The sequence below is a fragment of the Sminthopsis crassicaudata genome, chromosome 1 (assembly GCF_048593235.1).
Source record: "Sminthopsis crassicaudata isolate SCR6 chromosome 1, ASM4859323v1, whole genome shotgun sequence".
Classification (NCBI taxonomy): Eukaryota; Metazoa; Chordata; class Mammalia; order Dasyuromorphia; family Dasyuridae; genus Sminthopsis; species Sminthopsis crassicaudata.
In genome coordinates, this window is record NC_133617.1 from 567,207,168 (window position 1) to 567,230,963 (window position 23,796).

Consider the following 23,796-nt stretch of genomic DNA (forward strand, 5'->3'; position numbering starts at 1 on the left):
GACTGATTTAAGAAAGGTAAATGAACAGATGGAAACTATGGGAACTCTTCAGCCTGGACTTCCATCTCCTACTCAGTTGCCAAGAGAATGGCCTCTTTGGGTTATAGACATTAAGGATTGTTTTTATTCTATACCTCTAGATAAGGTGGATATGAAAAGATTTGCCTTCTCAGTGCCCAGCATTAACTTAGCTGAGCCTTATAAAAGATATGAATGGACAGTTTTGCCACAGGGAATGAAAAACAGCCCTACTGTGTGTCAAATGTATGTTGCTGCTGCTCTTACGCCAGTAAAAAAAGCATTTCCAAAAGTAATGTTATTACATTACATGGATGATATATTGGGATGTGCACCTAAGGAACAAATGTTAGAAGCATATCTACAAAAGACCATGGAAACATGAAGGAACTACAAATTCCACATAGCTCCAGAAAAATTCAAAGACCTACTCCTTTTCAGTATTTAGGATATGAAGTATACCCTAAGGTGCTTACAGTACAAAATTTTTCCTTAAGAACAGAGAAGCTAAACACCTTAAATGACTTTCAGAAATTGATAGGTAATATCCAATGGACGGGTCAAGAGTTAGGCTTGACTACCTATCAATTGCAACCATTGTAAGGGGAGACATTTTAAGGGGAAACAGTGCTTTAAACTCACTATGCCAGCTTACAAAAGAAGCTCAAAAGGCTTTAAGACAAGTTAAACTGGCTTTATTCAATGTGGTTGAAAGAGTCACTCAAAAACCCTTGGAAATATCAGTTTTTGCTACACAAGAGGCACCCACAGCAGTCCTTAATCAAGGAGACAGTATGATAGAGTGGGTGAACCTCCCAGCACAACCAGAACAAAGCCTTACTCCTTACCCAATGCTTGTGGCTAGAATTTTATTAAAAGCCATTAAGCAAGCAATACAATTATCTGGGATAAGACCTGACAAGATATACACCTTTTATATTAATGCACAAATTAATATATGCTGTGAAACCATCCCATAGTGGCAAATTTTACACATGGTTCTCCATTAAAGATAACCAGATTACTACATAATTGGCATTGGATTCCTGAAGAAAATGTTTCTAAAGTTCCTCTTAAAGGACCAACTATCTTTAAAATTCATCCAAACATACTATTTGTGGTGTATACTCTCATGACTTAACTACAAAAAGAGTAGTCAGAACTCCTTTTCAGTTCACTCAGCAGATTGAATTGTATGCAATCATTCTAGCTCTTACTTATTATCCAGGAGATATAAATATAATATCTGCTCAGCCTATTCAGTAGGTGTGGTACAAAGAATTGTCACAGCTCAAATAAAATTTGTAGTCTCTAATATGTATCAGCTCTTTAAGGAACTTCAAGAGCAAGTGAGAAAGCATCCAGGTAAGATTTATATCTTGCATGTCCACTCTCATAGTGGACTACCAGGTCCTATTTTTGATGGTAATTCAAAGGCAGATAGCCTTCTAAACATGTTGGCTAATATTGCTTTATTTTAAGAAACCCAAGAATTTTGTTTTAAATATCATAAGCCTGCTCGAGCTTCACATTCACAATTTGGAATAACAAGAAAGGAAGCTGGGAGCATAATAAAAGCCTTTACAGCTTGCCTTCCCTTCCACACTCCTACACTCCCTCCAGGGAAGAACCGTTGTGGTTTGAGATGTGATGAAATTTGGTAAATGGATGTGACCCATTATAAATCTTTTGGTCATCTGTGTCTTTTATCCATGTTGTGGTAGACACTTTTTCAAGATTCACTTTTGTAATACCAGCAGCAAAAAAGACAGCCTGAGTGGTCACTGAATTCCTTATACAAGCATTTGCAATTATGGGTGTGCCACAAGCAATAAAAACAGACAATGGGCTTGCATGTACTTCTAAACATGTTGCACACTTTTTTGCACAGCATAAGATTTTACACAATACTGGCATACCTTTTAATCCTCAAGGGCAGGCAATAGTAGAGAGAAGAAACAGGGACCTTAAGATTCTCCTCCAAAAACAAAAGAAAGGTGGAGTCACAGGTAACCCTAGAAAATTTCTAAATCTAGCTCTTTATACTATTAACTTCTTGATTTTTGACAAAGATGCACTGGCTCTGGGAGACAGGTTTTACTACCCACCAGAAGGGCAGTGAACAATGCGAGCAGCTCCACTCTCTTTAGGTAATCGCCAGGTGACGTGGAGAGACTCAGAAAGTGGTGAATGGAAGGGATCAGATAGGCTAACTGCTTGGGGGAGAGTTTGCTTGTATCTCTACAGATGGAGAAGGAATCAGATGGGTGCCAATGAGCTGTATTCACCTTGTCCATTAGAGAGAGATGCACCAGACTTTTGAAACAAAGGAGAAGACCCAAGAAACATTGGGTGCTTCCATTGCTGATTGTGCCCACCACTGAAAGAGCATGGCAGTATTGGCGACTGACTCATGGACATCAAAAATTGTTAATGAAACTGATGCAGGAATTCAAAACCCTCAGGAATCATTGGAATCCCTGATACATGATAAGATTGTTGTAGGACTTGAAAAGCCTCAGGAATCATTGGATTCTCTGAGACATGATAAGACTGTTGTAGGACTTGAAAACCCTCAGGAATCATTGGATTCTCTGAGACATGATAAGACTGTTGTAGTACTTGTAAACCCTCAGGAATCATTGGATTCCCTAACACATAAAAAGACTGTTACAGGACTTCAAAAACTTCCAGGGATCTTTGGATTCCCTGATACTTGAAGTAATAGACAATAGACTGGTTTTGGATTATCTCTTGGTTGCTGAAGGAGGTGTATGTGTGATTGTTTTTTACATACCCTCCTTCTAGGAATTCTAGAAATCTTTTACATCACCATATTGATTCACATTGTTTTTTACATCACTGCTTGCATGTATAATCGTGTTTGTTATACCACATTTTGCCTGCACTGGCTTTGGGAGAGTTATCACTGCTAGTCTATGCTTTATTGCTATGGTCTTGTGTAATACCTCCCATGCTGATGGGTTTGTGTATACCTGTTTCTAGTAAGACCCTTCAACCCAGAAACTTGCTAACACTTTCTGGCTTGACTCCCCACTTCCCTTTGGTGTTTTTCATTTCTCTTCCTGAGAAGTCAGAAAGGGCATGATCATCTTCTTTTTAATGATTTCACCTCCCTTTATGAGAAGTCAGGGGGTGCATGGTCACCTCATTTTTGTGGTTCTTACCTCTATGAGAAGTCAAGAAGGGCATGACCACCTGTGTTCTAAAACAAAAGAAAGCAGGAGAAAGGTAGAGTTTCTGGACTCCAGAATTGAGAAGAGATCTTTGGCAAAACTCCTGGTAGTTTGCCTGCTTTTTTCCCTTTTTCCTCTAAAGACCAAGGACTTTTACTTATCTTGACTCTGGCTGATCCTGAGGCCTCCAGAAAGCTACCCTGGACTGAACAATTAATTAGGGAAAGTGTTCTATAATGTTTTTTCTCTGTTTTTACCCTACCTAGTTTAAGTATCTATAATGGGCCACAACTCTGGAGAAAAGTGTTAACTCAGTGAAATTGATAAGAATATGGTTATCTTGTTTAGCATGGTGATTAATAGTTCTCTAGTCAGTGTGACTGAATTAATCTTACAACAAATAATGGTTCCCTAGTGATATAATGATTGGCTTATACTCAGTATTATGAATGGATTTAATTGTAATAGAGTATTTAAGAGGTCAGAGTCAGACCTAGAGGGGGGCTGGAACAGATTTGGGAAAGACAGAGGACTGGAGGCTGGAGCACAAGGTCCCAGACTTCAAGAGAGACTTCAAGACAGAGACCACCATGATCGTTCTCCTGCCTCCCCCATAGAAACCAAGACACTTTCCAAGGACCTCCAGAAAGGTAGCCCAGGATCTAGGCAAGGAGACAAGACTGTGAAGAAGACAATAAACATTTTCGGACTTTATCTCTGGCTATTCTCATGGTGATTACACTGCTGAGACAAAGGCTGGTCCCAAGACCTCCAGAAAAACTAATCAGAACACTACAGTTATCTGCACCATATTTGTGTAATAAAAGAAATTTGGTAAGACTTTCTTTCCCAATTTTTCTAAATAGTTTACCTAGTACTGGAATTAATTGTTCTTAAAAGTGTTTGGTAGAATTCCCTTGTAAAGTCCCTGGAGATATTTTTCTTAGGAAACTGATTAATAGCTTGTTCAATTTCTTTTCCTAAAATGGGGATATTTAAGTAACTTATTTCCTCTTTTGTTAAACTGGGCAATTCATAATCGATCATATATCAGTTGGGGAATGACTTGTATTCTTATAATTTGTCAAGGTTCTTTATATATTTTGCAAATGAGGCTTTTGGATTTTGATGGATTTGGATATTGAGGAAATCTCTACCATTCTCCTCCTTGTGCTGCCACCAATTTTTGATACTTCGAAAGTGATATGATCTAGGGAGAGGTATTTTTACTATTTTCATGTTATGTGCTCTGATCTGTGAGAGACTACAAGCACTCTTTTCCACTCTGGAACTGTGATTAGTTCTTCCACTTTATTGTGGTTGTAGCTCTGTTGTGCTAGTGCTTTTCCTCACTAGGACTACGACCCAAATCCAAGTATGGATAATACTACCAAATCCTGCCCTCTTTCTAACCAGTTTTTTGACTCCTTTACATCTGTGAATGAAGTTACTTAAAGTTGTCATTACTGTCACTGATTTAGTTGCCTCCAGAGTTTAATGTTGTGGAATAACATGTGCTGGATTGCACTTCCTTCTCACTCTGGTGAAACAGACCTCTTTGTTCATCTAAGTTTTCTTCAGCTGGAAAATTATTTCATCCCATTTTTGGGGGGATGTGCTGCAGTTCTAGAAATTGTTTAAAGGGATTATGTAAAGGTATTTGTAGGGATTTAGGGAAGAGTTCAGATAAGTCCCTATCTTTTTTTTTTTTGCCATCTTGGCTCTGCCTCTCAATCTATTCTCTCCCCAATTCTTCTTAATTCAAATGACTCTTCTCTGTTGATTATCTCTCTTTTATACGTGTATGTATTATTTGTCCACAATTTTTCATAGTTGCCTCCCCAATTAGATTGTGAGTTCTTTAATTTCAGAGACTATTTTTTGCCTTTCTTTGTATCTGCAATACTTGGAACAATATCTTGCACATAGTAGATATTTTATAAATGCTTATTGACTATGTTTTGTGAAAGGAAATATGATAAAAGGAAAGCAGCAATGATTATTGTTGTACTAAGTATTTTGCAATGTATTATTTGATCCTGTCAGCAATACTAAAAGGAAGGTAGTATCATTATTCTAATTTTATAGTTGAAGAAACTGAGATATTCAAAGATTAAATAACTTGCTCTGGGTCATAGAGTTGGTTGGTATCTAAATATAGATTTGAACTCAGATCTTCTTGTCTCCAAGTCCAGCTTTTTTTCTCTTGTACCATTAATTGCTATTATAGATTGTCATAAGTTAAAAATCAGTAGTCAAATTTTAGAACACATTCTTTTCACTTCATGCATGTTGCCTCTTATAGATCCAAAATGCCGCAAACAAGAAAGTTCTTAATCACAAAAAGTCTTTATCATCTTTGACCTAGTTTCTTATTATAGTCTCCAACTGAGTCACCCAATGTGAGTCATTCATATAGCTTTCTCCACACCTTATTACTTTTAGTGCTGCTTTGTTGATGACAATCCTCAAAAGTTGACTAGTCTTAAAAGCAAATCATATGTGGTTTCACTCTCCCTGGGATCATAAGCACATATATCAATATAAGCATTTTGGACAAGCCAATTGCTAGTGCTAAGATTTGAATTTCTCATATGTAGCATGGGGATAATAAAATAATAAAGTAAACAAGTGATAAAACTTGTACTACCTAATTCATGAAGTTACTTTGAGGAAATTATTTAATACACTTTAAAATATACTTAAATATGAGACATTAGTAGCAATATTATGATAGGTGATCTAGACAATACAAAGAATAAAGTAAGTTATTCTTTTATTTTCAAGAAACTTACTACCCAGTACTAGAGGAAGGGAAATTAAATAATTCTATAAAATACAGTATCTTTTTTCTCAAAAATGTTATCTTTCAATGCCTAATTAAGCTTGAGAAATTCTCCCAGGTACTCAAAAGTATATGCTAAGGAGATGGAACTTCAGCATCTACTCATAAATTAGCAAGTCTTTGCTATCTGAGATGACCTAAGTATGGCAAAGCTTGTTCCCAGAAGGTTGGCTGTTAGGTCAAAATTTCTTTTGCTTAATTCTTTTACTTCCATAAAAAAAGAGAAAAATAGAAAATTCCTCTTAATCAATGCAATTAAATATTAATTGTACTGTGACAAGAGTACATGTCTGAAGTTAAAAAAAAAAAAAAAAAAAAAAAGGTCAGAAGGTACTAGGAATCACAAGATTTTTAGGCCAGTTGCAAACATTGGTTTAATTATTGGTATTCAATATGATATCATTGTCCAACGATCAGTGAGTTGAGATATTACTGAAAGGAATGAAACATATAAATAGTGACATTCTCATCAATGAGATGAAAATAATACAAAGAAAGTAGATAAATGGTAAGACAGATCATAAGTTCTACTAAGTAAAATAAAATATAAAGTTAATACATTGGTTAAATACAAATAGAAGTTATAACATTTAATGTTGATCATTTCTTCTTTTTGTCTTTATGATAAGGTAAATGCAATTACAGCAATGAAGAAAAACGGAGCTTTGAGTCAAATTTTATTTCAAAGACAATAAACTAGAGAAATTCTATTCAATATTTAACTTGATTTTTCAAATGAAGTCCACTTTTTTTCAGGAAGAGAATTAAAATTCAATGGATGTGGTGAGAAACAACAAAAAATGAATAAAATAACAATATCCTAATCAGGAAACAAAGGGTCACTTACAGTAATAATTTCCAATATTAACTGACTTTGTACAGGAAAACATTCAGCTAATTAGAACAACCTTCAAAATGAACACAAATTAACAAAGTATAGATTAAAGATATTCTGTACAACAATCACTATGATATATATATATATATATATATATATATATTTAAATATCAGTGATTAAACACATAGAAAATAGAGATATTAAAAGATTCTTCATTTTCTATTGTTGCTTACATTTGCAAACACAAGAAGGCCAGAACTTAGAAACTACCCTAAGAGACAGGTACTTGATGTTGTTTTACAACCATTCATGTTATTGACTGGCGATTCTTATTTTTTTCTTTTGCCTTTTATTACTATTCATGGCAAAACAACATAATAACAAACATAACAATAGCAATTATCATTTTTGGTTTCTTACCCAGGACTTTGTAGTTGTTAGAAATTATTTTTAGATAATATTAGGTGTTATCATGTTATCAAGTGGGTAGAACCATGAGAATAATGTGCACAGTAAGAGCAAGATTAACTGATGATTAATTCTGATATACATGACTCTTTTCAACAGTAAGATGATTAAGGAGAGTTTCAGTGGTCCTGTGATGAAGAGAGGCATCTGCAACCAGAGAGAGGACAGTGGGGACTGAGTGTGGATCACAACAGTCTTTTCATTTTTTTGTTGCTGTTTACTTGCACTTGTTTTCTTTCTTAAATTTTCCCTTTTTGATCTGAATTTTTTACATGCAGCATGATTGTGGAAATATGTATCGAAGAATTGCACATGTTTAACACATATAGGATTACTTCCTGTCTAGGGGAGGGTCTGAGGGAAAGGGAAAGAGGAAAAAAAAATTGGAACACAAGGTATTGCAAGGGTGAATGAAAAATATCTATGCATATATTTTGAAAATAATGTTTAAAAGATAAAATAAATTCAGACACCAGTTTTAGTAAAATTCAGATATTAGCTTTTATAAGGATCATGCCATTTTGGTGATCTTAATCTTTCTTAATTTTCAGATTTACATGAGAATGCTAAAAAAGTTAAATAGAACAAATGGATTTTCCTAGGATGTTTACTAATACACACTCTGAAATACCAATATCAAGTGAGGTTCAACCACAATTTAATGACTTAATAAATTATTTTTCCCTGTCTTTAATATATTATGATTCTTTTACTTTGATCAGATGCTCTTTCATCTTTCATTTCTATTATTTCTCTAGGGGCTGGGTTTCTCCCAGTGAATGAATAATGCTCTTAACTTTAATGCTAAATGTGCCCTTTTGTAAAAAGGAAATTGAAAAATGAATATTACATTGTTCAATTATTTGTGATTTTATTTTCTATTTAGGTAGGCTTGTGTAAAATGTAATTACATTTTTTTTTTATCTTTTCCTTCTCCATTTTACTTTACTTTTTCTTAATTATTTTTTTCAATTTAAAATTTAATTTCATATACAGCTTTAAGATTCTCAAATCAATTTACAAAAAGGTGAAATTTTGGTGGAGTCAAGATAGCATAGAGCAGACATTTATCTATAATATCTCCTCCAAGCCTATTATTAACAACATATTAAGCATCTGAACTGGTGTTGGAGTGAGAGAACAAAAAAAAAAAAGGGGAGATTAATAAAATTGAAAGTAAGAAAACTATCAAATTAATAAGTTAAACTAATAAAATAAATAAAAATTGATTTTATGAAAAGACCAACAAAATAGAACTAGTAACTAATAGTTAATTTGATTAAAAAAAAGAAAGAAGAAAATCAAATTGTTAGTCTCAAAAATGAAAAGGGATAACTTTCCACCAATGAAGAGGAAATTAAAGAAATAATTGGTAATAATTTTGTCCTCCTATATGTCAATAAATTTGATAATCTCAGGGAAATGGAGAAATACCTAGAAAAATAGATTGCCCAGTTTAACAGAGGAGGAAATAAGTAGTCCCATTTTAGAAAAAGAAATAATATAAGTTATTAATCATCTCCCTAAGAAAAAAATGTCCAGGACCAAATGGATTTACATGTGAATTCTAACAAACATTTAAAGAATAAATAATTCTAATACTATGCAAACTATTTGAAAAAATGGGAAAGAAGGAGTCCTACCAAATTCCTTTTATGAAACTGATATGGTGCTGATACCTAAACTAGGTAGGTAAAAAAAAAAAAAAAAAAGAAAGAAAGTAATAGACCAATTTTCTTAATGAATATTGATGAAAAAATCTGAAATGAAATATAGCAAAGAGATTATAAAAAGTCATCCCCAGGATAGTAAACTATGACCAATTAGGATTAATACCAGGAATGCAGGGCTGGTTCAATATTAGGAAAACTATTAGCATAATCAACTATATCAATAATGAAACTAAGAAAAATCATATGATTATCTAAATAGATGCAGAAAAAGCATTTGACAAAATACACCACCATTCCTATTAAAAAAAAAAAAAAAAAACAAAAACAAACAAACAAACAAACAAACAAAAAAACACTAGCTACTATAGGAATAAATGGAGTTTTCCTTAAAATAATCAGTAGCATCTAGTTAAAACCATGACAAGTATCATATGTAATGGGGACAAACTAGAACTATTCCAAATAACATCAGGATGAAACAAGGTTGTCCCCTATCACCATTATTCTTCAATATTGTATTAGAAATACTAGCTTTGGCAATAAGAGAAGAAAAAGAGAGGAAAGGAATTAGAGTAGGTAATGAGCAAACCAAATTATCACTCTTTGCAGATAATTTGATGATATACTTAGAGAACCCTAGAGAATCTTCTAAAAACTACTACTAAAAATGAAAATTCACAACTTTAGTAAAGTTACAGGATATAAAATAAATACATGTATATCATCAGCATATTTATATATTACCAACAAAGTCCAACAACATGAGATACAAACAGAAATTCCATTTAAAATAACTGTTGATAATATAAAAGATTTGGGAGTTTTCCTGTTAAAGCAAAATCAGGAACTATATGAACACAGCTACAAAAACCTTTTCACACAAATAAAGTCAGGTCTAATAAATTGGAAAAATACCAAGTGCTCATGGGTAGACTGAGTGCATATAATAAAAATGACATTACCTATATTAATCTACTTTTTCAGTGCCAAACCAAACAAGCTCCCAAGAAACTGTTTTTCAAATCTAGAAAAAATAATAACAAAGTTCATCTGGAAGAACAAAAGACTAAGACTTTTACAGAAATTAATGACGAAAAATGCAAATGAAGGTGGCCTAGCTGTGTAAGATCTGAAACTACATTACAAAGCATGGGTCATCAAAACCACTTGTTACTGGCAAAGAAATAGAGTAGTTGATCAGTGGAATAGATTAGGTTCACAGGACAAAATAGTCAATGACTATAGTAATCTAGTGTTTGTCAAAACCAAAGACTCTAGCTTGTGGGATAAAAACTCACTATTTGACAAAAACTGCGGGTTGGAAACTAGTATGGTAGAAACTAAGCATAGACCCACACCTAACACAGTCTACAAGATAAATTTGAAATGGGTTTATGATTTAGATATAAAGAATGATATTATAAGCAAATTAGAAGAACAAAGGACAGTTTACCTCTCAGATCTGTGGAGAAGAAATGAGTTTGTGGCCAAAATAATTCATTATTGAACAAAAAATAGATAATTTTAATTATAATAAGTTTAAAAAAGTTTTTATGAAAACAAAACTAATGCAGAAAAATGAGGAGGAAAGCACTAAACTGGGGGAAAAAACTGGGAAAGATTCTGATAAAGGACTCATTGCTAAAATTTATAAAATATTAAATTCAAAAATTTATAAAAAATTCAAGCCATTCTCCAAATACTAACTGGTAAAATGATATGAACAGGCAATTTCCAGATGAAGAAATTAAAATTATTTCTAGTCCTATGAAAAGGTGCTCTAAAATTATTCTTTTTTAAAAAAAATTTTATAATAATAAAAAATTTTTGACAGTATATATGTATGAGTACTTTTTTAAATAACATTATCCCTTGTATTCATTTTTCCAAATTTTCCCCTCCCTCCCTTCCTCTACTCCCTCCCCTAGATGACAGGCAATCCCATATATTTAACATGTATTACATTATAACTTAGATACAATATATGTGTGTAAATCCATTTTTCTTGTTGCATGTTAAGTATTAGATTCCGAAGGTGTAAGTAACCTGGGTAGATAGACAGGAGTGCTAACAATTTACATTCACTTCCCAGTGTTCCTTCTCTGGGTGTAGTTGTTTCTGTCCATTATTGATCAACTGGAAGTGAGTTGGATCTTCTTTATGTTGAAGATATCCACTTCCATCAGAATATATCTTCATACAGTATTGTTGTTGAAGTGTATAGTGATCTTCTGGTTCTGCTCATTTCATTTGGCATCAGTTCATGTAAGTCCCTCCAAACCTCTCTGTATTCATCCTGCTGGTAATTTCTTACAGAGTAATAATATTCCATAACCTTCATATACCATAATTTACCCAACCATTCTCCAATTGATGGACATCCATTCATCTTCCAGTTTCTAGCCACTACGAAAAGGGTTGCACAAACATTTTGGCACATACAGGTCCCTTTCCCCTCTTTAGTGTTTCCTAAGGATATAAGCCCAATAACAGCAATGCTGGGTCAAAGGGTATGCACAGTTTGATAACGTTTTGGGCATAGTTCCAAATTGCTCTCTAGAATGGCTGGATTCTTTCACAGCTCCACCAACAATGTATTACTGTCCCAGCTTTCGCACAACCCCTCCAACATTCATCATTATTTGTTCCTGTCATCTTAGCCAATCTAACAGGTGTGTAGTGGTATCTCAGAGTTGTCTTAATTTGCATTTCTCTGATCAGTAGTGATTTGGAACACTCTTTCATATGAGTGGAAATAGTTTCAATTTCATCATCTGAGAATTGTCTGTTCATATCCTTTGACCATTTATCAATTGGAGAATAGTTTGATTTCTTATAAATTAGGGTCAGTTCTCTATATAATTTGGAAATGAGACCTTTATCAGAACCATTAACTATAAAAATATTTTCCCAATTTTTTACTTCCCTTCTAATCTTGTTAGCATTAGTATTGCTTTGTACATAATTTTTTTAGTTTGATGTAATCAAAATCTTCTATTTTGTGATCAATAATGATCTCTAGTTCTCCTCTGGTCATAAATTCCTTCCTCCTCCACAGGTCTGATAGGTAGACTATCCTCTGTTCCTCTAATCTATTTATGATCTCATTATTTATGCCTAAATCATGGACCCATTTTGATCTTATCTTGGTATATGGTGTTAAGTGTGGATCCATATCTAATTTCTGCCATACTAATTTACAGTTTTCCCAACAGTTTTTTTCAAATAATGAATTTTTACCCCAAATGTTGGCATCTTTGGGTTTCTTAAACACTAGATTGCTATAGATGAACCCTTTTTTGTCCTTTGTACCTAATCTGTTCCACTGATCAACTGGCCTATTTCTTAGCCAATACCAAATGGTTTTGGTGACTGCTGCTATATAATATAGGTTTAGATCAGGTACACCTAGACCACCTTCATCTGACTTTTTTTTTCATTAGTTCCCTTGAAATTCTCGACCTTTTATTCTTCCATATGAATTTTGCTGTAATTTTTTCTAAGTCAATAAAATAGTTTCTTGGGAGTCTGATTGGCATAGCACTAAATAAATAGATTAGTTTGGGGAGAATTGTCATCTTTATTATATTCACTTGGCCTATCCACTAGCACTGAATGTCATTCCAATTGTTTAAATCTGACTTTATTTTTGTGGCAAGTGTTTTGTAATTTTTCTCATATAATTCCTGACTTTTCTTTGGTAGATGGATTCCCAAATACTCTCAACATTTGTTTTGAATGCAATTTCTCTTTGTATTTCTTGCTGTTGCATTTTGTTGGTGATGTATAAAAATGCTGAGGATATATGTGGATTTATTTTGTATCCAGCAACTTTGCTAAAGTTGTGAATTATTTCTAATAAATTTTTATTACAATCTCTGGGGTTTTCTAAGTATACCATCATATCATCTGCAAAGAGTTACAGTTTGATTTCCTCATTACATACTCTTATTCCTTTAATCTCTTTCTCGACTTATTGCCGAGGCTAACATTTCTAATACAGTATTGAATAGTAATGGTGATAGTGGGCAACTTTGTTTCACTCCTGATCTTACTGGGAAAGGTTCCAGTTTATCTCCATTACATATTATGCTTAATGAAGGTCGTAAATATATGCTCCTGATTATTCTAAGGAACAGTCCATTTATTCCTATACTCTCAAGCGTTTTTAGTAGGAATGGATGTTGGATTTTATCAAATGCTTTTTCTGCATCTATTGAGATGATCATATGGTTTTTATTAATTTGATTATTAATATGGGCAATTATACTAATAGTTTTCCTAATATTAAACCAGCCCTGCATTCCTGGTATAAGTCCTACTTAATCATAGTGTATTATCCTGAGGATGATTTTCTGAAGTCTTTTTGCTAATATCTTACTTAAGATTTTAGCATCAATATTCATTAAGGAAATTGGTCTATAGTTTTCTTTCTCAGTTTTCAATCGACCTGGTTTAGGTATTGGTACCATGTCTGTGTCATAAAAGGATTTTGGGTAGGACTCCTTCATCCTCTATTTTTTCAAATAGTTTATATAACATTGGGGCTAATTGTTCTTTAAATGTTTGGTAGAATTCACATGCAAATCCATCTGGTCCTGGGGATTTTTTCCTGGGGAGTTGATTAATAGCTTGTTCTATTTCTTTTTCTGAAATGGGACTATTTAAGCAATTTATCTCCTCCTCTGTTAATCTAGGAAGCCCATATTTTTGGAGGAAGTCATCCATTTCACTTAAGTTATCAAATTTATTGGCATAAATTTGGGCAAAATAACTTCTTATTATTTCTCTAATTTTCTCTTAATTGGTGGAAAGATCCCCCTTTTCATTTGTAAGACTAACAATTTGATTTTCCTCTTTCCTTTTTCTGATCAGATTTACCAAAGGTTTATCTATTTTATTGACTTTTTCATAAAACCAACTCCTTTTTACTTTTACTTTTATTGATTTCTCCTTTTCATTTTAGAATTTCAAGTTTAGTTTTTGGTTGATTTTTAATGAGTTATTTTCTTCAGTCACATTTTTTAGTTCTTTTTGTATATGCCCAATTGAGTTTTTAAATTTATTATTTTGCTCTTTTGAATTTTTTTCCATTTCCCTATTTTTTCTTAGAATTATTTTCTTTTTCCAATTCAGAAATCCTACTTTCTTGAGACTTTTTTTATCTTTTCCAATTCAGAAATCCTACTTTCCTATGATTTTTTTTAACCTTTTCTAATTCACAAATTTTGTTTCCCTGCATGTCCTGTGAATTCTTTCTTTTTTCCAACTCCAATTTCAGGGAGTTGTTATTCTCTATCATAGCTTCTTTTTCCTTTCCCAATTTTTCTTCAAACTCTCTTAACTTTTTAATAGTCTCTTCTAGGAGAGAGTCATGCGATGAGAGGCAGGTATCATTCCTCTTTAGGCTGTTTTCTGCTGATTGGATGGATGCTGGTTGGATATCTGCTCTTTCTCTGTGTAGAAGGAATCAATCGTTCTCTTCAAATTTTTACTCATTGTTAAAAATCTGTTGGTGTCTGCCTTTGGTGTAAGAAGTTTATTTATTTATTTTTTTTTCTAGCTTCCTCCCAGACCTGATGGATGCAGTGGCTCCTGCACCTGAGATAAAAGAGAGCTCTGGGACAGAGTTTCCCTCCCCTCCCAGAAAATGCCTCAGAGATGATTAGCATGGCTGCGGTGTAAGGGATGCCCAGTGAAGTTCCTGTGTCCTAGTGGCTGCCCTTAGGTTTAAGACTGAACAGAAAAAGCGACACAAAGCCCAGCCAACGAGTCCCATGGGGTGTGGATATCAGCAGCTGATGTGAAAAGCCCCTGTGCTCAAACTGGAAGTGTCTGCCTGGAAACTGCAGTCTCAATTTCAAACTTTCCTCTGGGAATTCCGAGGTTGCTACAGTTCTACAGCTCCAGGCTAAGCCTGGCACTATGTGGATTAGTTGTTGCCTCTGCCTGTGTCTCTGCTGTTCAGGCTCTTAACTACCCCAAGGTGAAGCCCGGGACAGTAGAAGGCGGCTTCACAGCCGTGCCAAGATCTGTTAGGTCACTTCCGCATTGGGGTGGTTCTAGGATCTAGCTTTATATTTTAAAGTGGCTTGATTTCTCTTCTGAACTGCTTTTTTTATAAGCAGAGAAGAGCTAACAGCCTGTGTCAGATTCCTCTATCTCAGTGGCTTCTCTGAACCCAGATTTCTCCCCAGCCTGATCAGCACAGTGTGCTAGCACCAAACCATCTGTCCTGGCCTTTTTTCTTCTTCCTCTTGGAACTGACCTTTTCTGTTGAAACTCCAGATTCTCTTTAGCTGGTAAGTTGTCCTTGTGATTTCTATCAGTCCAGCGTTATTTTTGAGGCTGATTTAACTAATTGGAAATGAGGAAAGGAGGGAGCTTACAAATTCATGTGTATCTTCTCCTCCATCTTGGCTCTGCCCCCCTAAAATTATTCTTGATCAGAGAAATACAAATTAAGACAGGTCTGAGGTACCACTACACACCTCTCAGATTGGCTAAGATAATGATGAATGCTAGGAGGGTTGTTGGAAAACTTTGACACATCATTGTTGGTGGACTTGTGAATAGATCCAACCATTCTGGAGAGCAATTTGGAACTATGCCCAAAGAGTTATTCAACTGTGCATACCCTTTAATCCAGCAGTGTTTCTACTGTGGTAGATCTTAAAGGAGATCTTAAAGGAGGAAAAGGGACCCACATGTGCAAAAATGTTTATGGGGGCCCTTTTTGTAGTGGCAAGAAATTGTAAACTGAATGGATGGAAGTCCATCAGTTGGAGAATGGTTGAATGAATTATGGTATATAAATGTTATGAAATATTATTGTTCTATAAGAAATGAAAAGCAGGACGATTTCAGAGAGGCCTGGAGAGACTTACATGAACTGATGCTAAGTGAAATGAGCTGAACCAGGAGATCATTGTACACAGCAGTAAGAAGATTATACTATGATCAATTCTAATGAATGTGGCTCCTTCCACCAATGAGATGATCCAGGACAGTTCCAATGATCTTGTGATGAAGAGAGCCATCTATACCAAGAGAGAGGATTGTGGAAAGTGAGTGTAGATCATAACATAGCATTTTCACATTGTTGTTTGCTTGCATTTTTATTTTTTCTTATTTTTCCTCTTTCATTTGATTTTTTCTTATGCAACAAGATAATTGTATAAATATGTATGCATATATTGGATTTTACATATATATTTTATCATGTTTAACATATATTTGACTTCTTACCATGTAGGGGAGGGAGTGGGGGGGAAAGGAGAAAATTTGGAACACAAGATTTTTCAAGAGTTAATGTTGAAAAATATTGAGGTATATATTTTGAAAATTAAAAAGGTTTAATAAAAAAAAAAAAAAGTTAAAAAAGGTGAAATTTATATGGGGAGTATCACACCAATGGTTGAAAAGTTGTATTGGTTGTGATGCATGTTGAAAATTTTATAAAAGAGTTAGAATCAAGAACAGGAAGCTTGGAAAGATTAAGTGGCTTACCCAGGGAATAGGAGTCTTTTAATTATAAGACCTAATTTCAATGTACTAATGCAAGGCCTACTTTCTTTCTCACTATGAGTAAGCATTTAGCATCTTAGAATCTCAATTTTTTATCTCTATAATGGCTATGACAATATTATCTAAACATTTTAAAGGCTATTTAAAACTTTTTAAACAAACTATTAGCCAATAAATTAATATCTTACATGGATAATTTTTTCAAGAAGCCATAATTTATGAGAATGCAGTAGATAATAAATTTCTTCCCAGATGACATGAGATTTTAAGACCTTAAAGTTTAAAGAAGTATCTCATGTTTTCTTTTCCCCTTCATTAGTATGAAGGAAAAAAAAAGTTCTGCAGATCAAATTTGATGGAAATAACAGGACAATAGTTATTGCCTAGCTGATCCACTATAGTGGTCTTTAGAAAGAAAGTTCATCAACTTGGGACTACTTCCAGGTACTTGGGGAAATGTTATCCATGGCAACAAAGAAGAACGTCATTTTCTGAAGAAAAATGAACAAAGTTCCTTGCTTGTGGGAGTATAGATTTCTTTTTTTCTCTGTTTCTCATTCCCATGTCATCTTGCAGTGAGTTAATCACTGTTGCTAGCAAGAAGCATATCTAGGGAGTCAAAGTAAGAGATATCTCTGAAGTATTTGACCACTATAAGTGGAGAAGAGAGTCAGCCCTAAATTTTGAGAGTTGAATTATGCACAGAACCAGGATAAAGAACCAGCTAAACTACTTGTTTAGCAGAGATGCTCCATTAAGGGGGAGCAAGCTAAAGACATTATTTAAAATAAAAGATTAGTGGGGCTCTGAAGTAAGTGTTTGGAGATGTCTTTACCATGTATTCCTTATGTGTGAAGCTCTATCAGTATGTTATCTGAGTGTGTCAGATTTTTCCATTAATACCTGATTTGGTTCTAGGCTTGTGGATTCCAGGTTTATTTTTTTGATACTCACATCCTTATGATATCATTCCAGTAAATGTTTTTGCTTTGAGTTTTCTCTGGATAACTATTAAAAGTAAACTCCTTAATAGAGGATAGTGACCATAATTTTAGGAGTTTAGGCCTATAAACCAACTTAAAGCTCAAGTTCACCTCTAACCCATTCTTTTGGTGTGAACTGGGAAGGGTATGTTGCAGAGGGATCTTTATATTTTAATTGTAAAAATAGCTTAAACTTTGAAGTAGACTCTATTCCTATAACAAGAATAGAGAGTTTTATTTTTTTCTTTTAGATTTTCAACAACTTTTCCTTATTCTTAGTCTTCAATTTTAGGCCTCAAATATCTGAACTGATTCTATTCCTACTTCTTATGTCATTCCTCTACCAGCCATATAAATTTACTCCTCAATGTTGGTTTAATTTGCTCTTTCCCTGAAGCATTTCATCCCAGTTCACCCTATGCTGCTGCAAACAAATGAATAAACAAACTTTGAACCTATTAATGAAATTACCTCTGGCTCTTTTCTGATTGTACTAGCCAAACTAGTCACTCATTTTATCTGTAGATGTCGTTTAAATGTGAATGAATATGACTTCTGTAATGCAGATTAATATAATATTGTGTGTGGAAGAAATTGCCATTTCTTCAATAGTCATTAAGTAACATATAAGCAGTTTATTACTTAATAAAACTAAATATATCTACATGAGTTTTCTCTCATGATGATACAATTATAATGTTATGCTCACAGAATTTTGTTGTCAGGTAATTTCAGAAAAAAAAGCTGAGTATATAAGTGAATTAATATAAGGGATAAGCAATCTATGAAGAAGGAGACTATCTGGGTATTCTTCTTCTCTGGATGATTGGGTAGGATTGGAAGATCACAAGGTCATAACCTATAGAGAAAATTTGGATGCACATACACACTGATATGCAAATGTAGAACTTTAATTAAATGTGTACCTCATAGGAGTTGTGCAGGAGTGAAGATGGAGGACACTTGAAAGAAATTCTTAGTACAGGCTATCTTAAGACAAATGACCAGCAGAAGCATTTTGAATTCCTGTATCACATTAATGAACTAAACACTGGCTTCTTCAAAATGTTCTGCCTCTAGGAGGAAAACTTGAAGGTGAACACCTTGCCAATTTCTTATGGTAATGACTGAAGTGATACTTATTTAGCTTCATGGATTCTTTGATCAACCTGGAAACAGAGGGCTTGCTGCTTCATTTGAAATGGATTATGTGGACTGTATCATGTTTATACTGTATATATTGATGCAAATCATTATTAATATGTAATATTCTGCTTAAAGTTATTTGTATATATATATATGTATATGTATATATGTGTATAAGTATGCAAATATATGTGTTTATGTATGTATATACTATTCTTGGAGAAGTATCTCAAACATCTACACAACTAGTAATATAATGGAGAGGAGGAATGTTTTCTAGGTAGTATGGGATTAGCCAAGATTTGGATGTATAATCAAACATGCAAACACTTTATCAATAAGATACTGTCCCTCAGGGGTTTTAGCTAAGACTAGTCAGAAACAGTTTGGGGGTATGAGAAAAAGCTTTCCTTTGGTACACATCATGTGAAAGTATAAACATTTTACTGATATCACTTTGTTTTAACTACCAAATATTCTGTTACTGGTCATTGGGGTTCCTTGTCTCTCATATAGTAACTCTAAATACTCTAAATCTAACACGATTCTAAATACCTTCCTATTGGTTCATAGTCTTTGTTGAGGCTCTTCTTTAGCCTTATTTCTATTAGACAACTATTTTTACTTTATTCTTCCAACCTGGAACAAATGAAAAAGAAAAGAATAGTATTTCCAATAACAAAGTTTTTTTGGTCACAAAACTTTTGAGTCTATATTTTCTTAATATTATACAAATAAAAATATTGTACAAATTACAATAAAATGGCTTTTCATGAGTCTGTTTTTTATTTAAAATAACTTCATATTTTATAATTTAATTTCTTATAAAAAACAACAACAAAAAAAACCACCTTCAAATGACAAGGAAAAATACCTTTCCTCTTGGTAATGTTTATGTATGTAGCAATATTATGCTTTGGGAAAATATAGATTCTGATTGGTATGACTCCAAGGTAATACTAGAATACACAGAAATATAATAGCTCATATGTTAATGCTGTCTTGTCAAAAATATATTATCAAGTATGACCCTTAAGTCATTTCTAAGGAAAAAAATAGAGCAAGAATAAGGAAATAGCAGGCAGCCTGTGCACACTATTTGGTAGTATATAGAACAACTTTTGTGATAATAGCATTATATACTGGTATGTGAACATAGTAAATTATCCATAAGAAAAAGTAAATTACTCTTTCTCACATACACTCTCACCTCAATCTCAGGAAAAGAAGATGTTTCTGAATATAGAAAATTGCTTTTTGACCAATTCACTTTTCACTCAAAATTTAACCTCTAGAGTTAAATTTGACAGATTAATATAATTTGCATAGATTAATTTAGATTGGATTAAAATAGTTTAAATTTTTTTTTTTGTACTGTAAACCAGTTATTTTACCTGTGCCAAAAGTGCCATCAGGGATGGCTCAGTTTTTAGAAAAAGTAATATAGGTATTTAATTTATTTTTCTGAATTGTTACTGTGATAAGTAAAGGGAAATCATTTAATTTATGGAAACATTTGAATTTAGTTGAAAATGTTTAACTGGTTACATGGTAGCAAGGTTAACTTTGCATGTTCCTTTTAAACAGCTTCTTTCCCATATGCTCTGCTACATTTCTCTTAATTTGGGTGAAACTTCTATATTTCCAAAGTATCTCTTCCTTGCACAAGTTGTTTTGGAAAATCAAGTCTTGCTTCCTGAGGTTTCAATTCATTCTGTTTTCATATAAATGATAATGGCTGAAGGACAGAGAATGAGAAAATGATAATGCCTAAGCCTGAACTTGGAAATTAAATAAATTTGTAATCCTAATTATAAATTGGTCACTTGTGCTTGACATTTTTTTTCCCCTTGATCCTTGTCTTTAAATCTTTATTTTCAGTAGTAGGTAAGTTAATGAGGCATAGCTATTGTCTTACTGTTGAATTAACTAAGGCCATTGAATGACTGGTCTGGTTACTGGTAATCTTCTTAGTCTTTATAATGGTGTTCACTTAAAGATATCTAGCTTCTTACACATATGGAGTTTAATGTAAGAAAATCCATGTTATGGAAACAGTGACTACTTTGATCCCTTACTTCTTAAGATCAGATATGTTATATTTCACTCCTTCAGGTTTTCCAGTATTTTTAACTGACATGGAATGTTTAAAATTTGTCAATAATTATGTCCATTTTTTTATGTTCCAATCATTTTAGAGATCACTTGTACTCCATTTCATTCAATTACTTAGATTAACTTTTATAAAGCAACATTTTCTTCAAAGGTATAGCAAGAACAAACATACAAATATATTTTTAAAAGCTTCATCTCTTTAATAAACCATGCTTTTTAGATAAATGCCTGCTGATTGATTTTTAAATTCATATAAGTGTTAATATTTCTAATATAATATGTACTTAATTGATGATATATCATAGTTATAACATAATGTTATATTACATTTTTTATTATAGCTTTTTATTTACAACATATATGCATGGGTAATTTTGCAGTATTTACAATTGCCAAGCCTTTTGTTCCAATTTTCCCCTTCCTTCCCCCTACTCCCTTCCCCAGATGGCAGATTGACCAATATATGTTACATATGTTAAAGTATAAATTAAATACAATATATGTATACATGTCCAAACAGTTATTTTTCTGTACAAAAAGAATCAGACTTTGAAACAGTGTATAAATAGCCTTTGAAGGAAATAAAAAATACAGGAAGAAAAAAATAGGGGGATTGAGAATTCTATGTAGTGGTTCATAATCATTTCCCAGAGTCCTTTTACTGTGTATAATTGGTTCAATTCATTACTGCTCTATTGGAGCTGATTTGGTTTATCTCATTGTTGAAGATGGCCACATCCATCAGAATTGATCATCATATAGTATTGTTGTTGAAGTATATAATGATCTCCTGATCCTGCTTATTTCACAGAGCAGTAGTTCATGTAAGTCTCTCTAGGCCTTTCTGAAATCATCCTGCTGGTCATTTCTTACAGAATAACAATATTCCATAATATTCATATACCACAATATATTCAGCCATTCTCCAATTGATGGGCATCCACTCAGTTTCCAGTTTCTGGCCACTACAAAGAGGGTTGCCACAGATTTCCTGCACATACAGGTCCCTTTCCCTTCTTTAAGATCTCCTTGGAATATAAGCTGAGTAGTAACATTGCTGGATCAAAGGGTATTCACAGTTTGATAACTTTTTGAGCATAGTTCCAAATTGTTCTCCAGAATGGCTGCATGTATTCTCAATTCCACCAACAATGCATCAGTGTCCCTATTTTCCCACATCCCCTCCAACATTGCTCATTATCTTTCCCTGTCTTTCTAGCCAATCTGACAGGTGTGTAGTAGTATCTCAGAGCTGTTTTAATTTGCATTTCCCTCATTAATAATGACTTGGAGAATCTTTTCATATGGCTAGAATTAGTTTCAATTTCTTTGTCTGAGAATTGTCTGTTCATATCCTTTGACCATTTATCAATTAGAGAATGGCTTGATTTCTTCTAAATTAGAATCAATTCTCTATATATTTTGGAAATGAGGCCTTTATCAAATCTTTGATTGTAAAAATGTTTTCCCAGACAAATATACAAATATTAAGATATTTCAATCATTGTTGGGAGAAGCATTATCACTTCTTATTCTGTATTATTCTCTGGGAAAAGAAAAGGGATTGGGTTCACTTCTTAATTCAATTCCCTCATAAATATTATAGCCCCACTAAATTCCAATCCAAAGCTCCTCTAAGCTTGAATCGCAGGATCATAATTTCTCAGGTCTTCCTTACTGGGCTGACAACATCTAGTTTGGAATTCAAACTCTATCTCCAAGTCACCATGGCTCATGCTCTCAGATCCAGAGTTTCCATTTCATGAATATAAAACTGAAAACCAGAAACAAAACATTAAAAACAAACAAACAAAAAAAAAAACTACAAACATACTTCTGGGAGCCACAAGACCAAAAAAGGAAAAGGAAAACTATATCTTTTTCATTCAACAAGTATATTTCATGTTGTTCATACTATGAGTAAATAGGATGTTTATCCCCTTGGATAGGACTGGAAAGTTATGGACATAATTCCAGTCTGTTATTTTAAATATTCATCCTATTCTAGTTACACAACCAATGAAAAGTGATTGCTCCTAGTCCCATGGAACTAAGTTGGGAAACATAAGATGTCTTCTCCAAGAAGCAAATTCCTGAAGTCTGTCATGTGAGTGCCCTTAAGATGATTTACATTATGAAGTCAGTATTATGAAATAATATTATGAAAAAAAAAGATGTGAATTTTTCATCTCTGTTGAGACATACAAGTAGAGAAAGGTGGGGAAGGAATACAAAATTATCAGTGTCAGATCATTTCCTTATTTTTACCTTCAAGAACTAAACCAAAACATTTAATAAATTCTGTAATTATGTGGCTATAGCTCTTAACTAAATATTCAGATATTTAATTCTTATATTCTATATAGCAGAATGGTAAGTTCTGTAAAATATTTAATAATAAAACACTCAAAACTAGATGCATTAGTATGTGATGACAAACAGCTTCTGGAATTTCTTTTAGTTCTAATATAGATGTATTTAGACATACTTGTCTAAATGGTATTTTCTTTGTATGAAAACAGTCTTTATACTAAGCAAAGAGTGACATGAGGGAAAGAACAAAAGACGTGCATTCCCTCATAAAAACACATAGTCTAGTTTGTGATGTATAGTATAGAAATAAATACAAGTAAATAAACTACAGACGTCACAAAAAGAAACAGAAACATGAAGAAATAGAATAGGTTATAATTACTACATTGATCAAAAAAATCTTACCCTATAAGATGTTACCTTTGTTTCATAAGATCAACATGAATTGATTTAAATTAGATATTTTTCTCAATTTTGCTTTTTTGTTATATATCAACTCATTAGTAAAGAAGAAAACCATAGGATTTTTTGAAAAAGCACCATTCAAAGATTATTATAATGATTTTTAAATTTTCCTATTTGTTATCAAAATTTTTATTAAGAAAAAAAGATGCTATAAGTTCAAACTTTCCTAGAAAACTTTTATTTTTTTTTAGATATATTTTTTCCTAA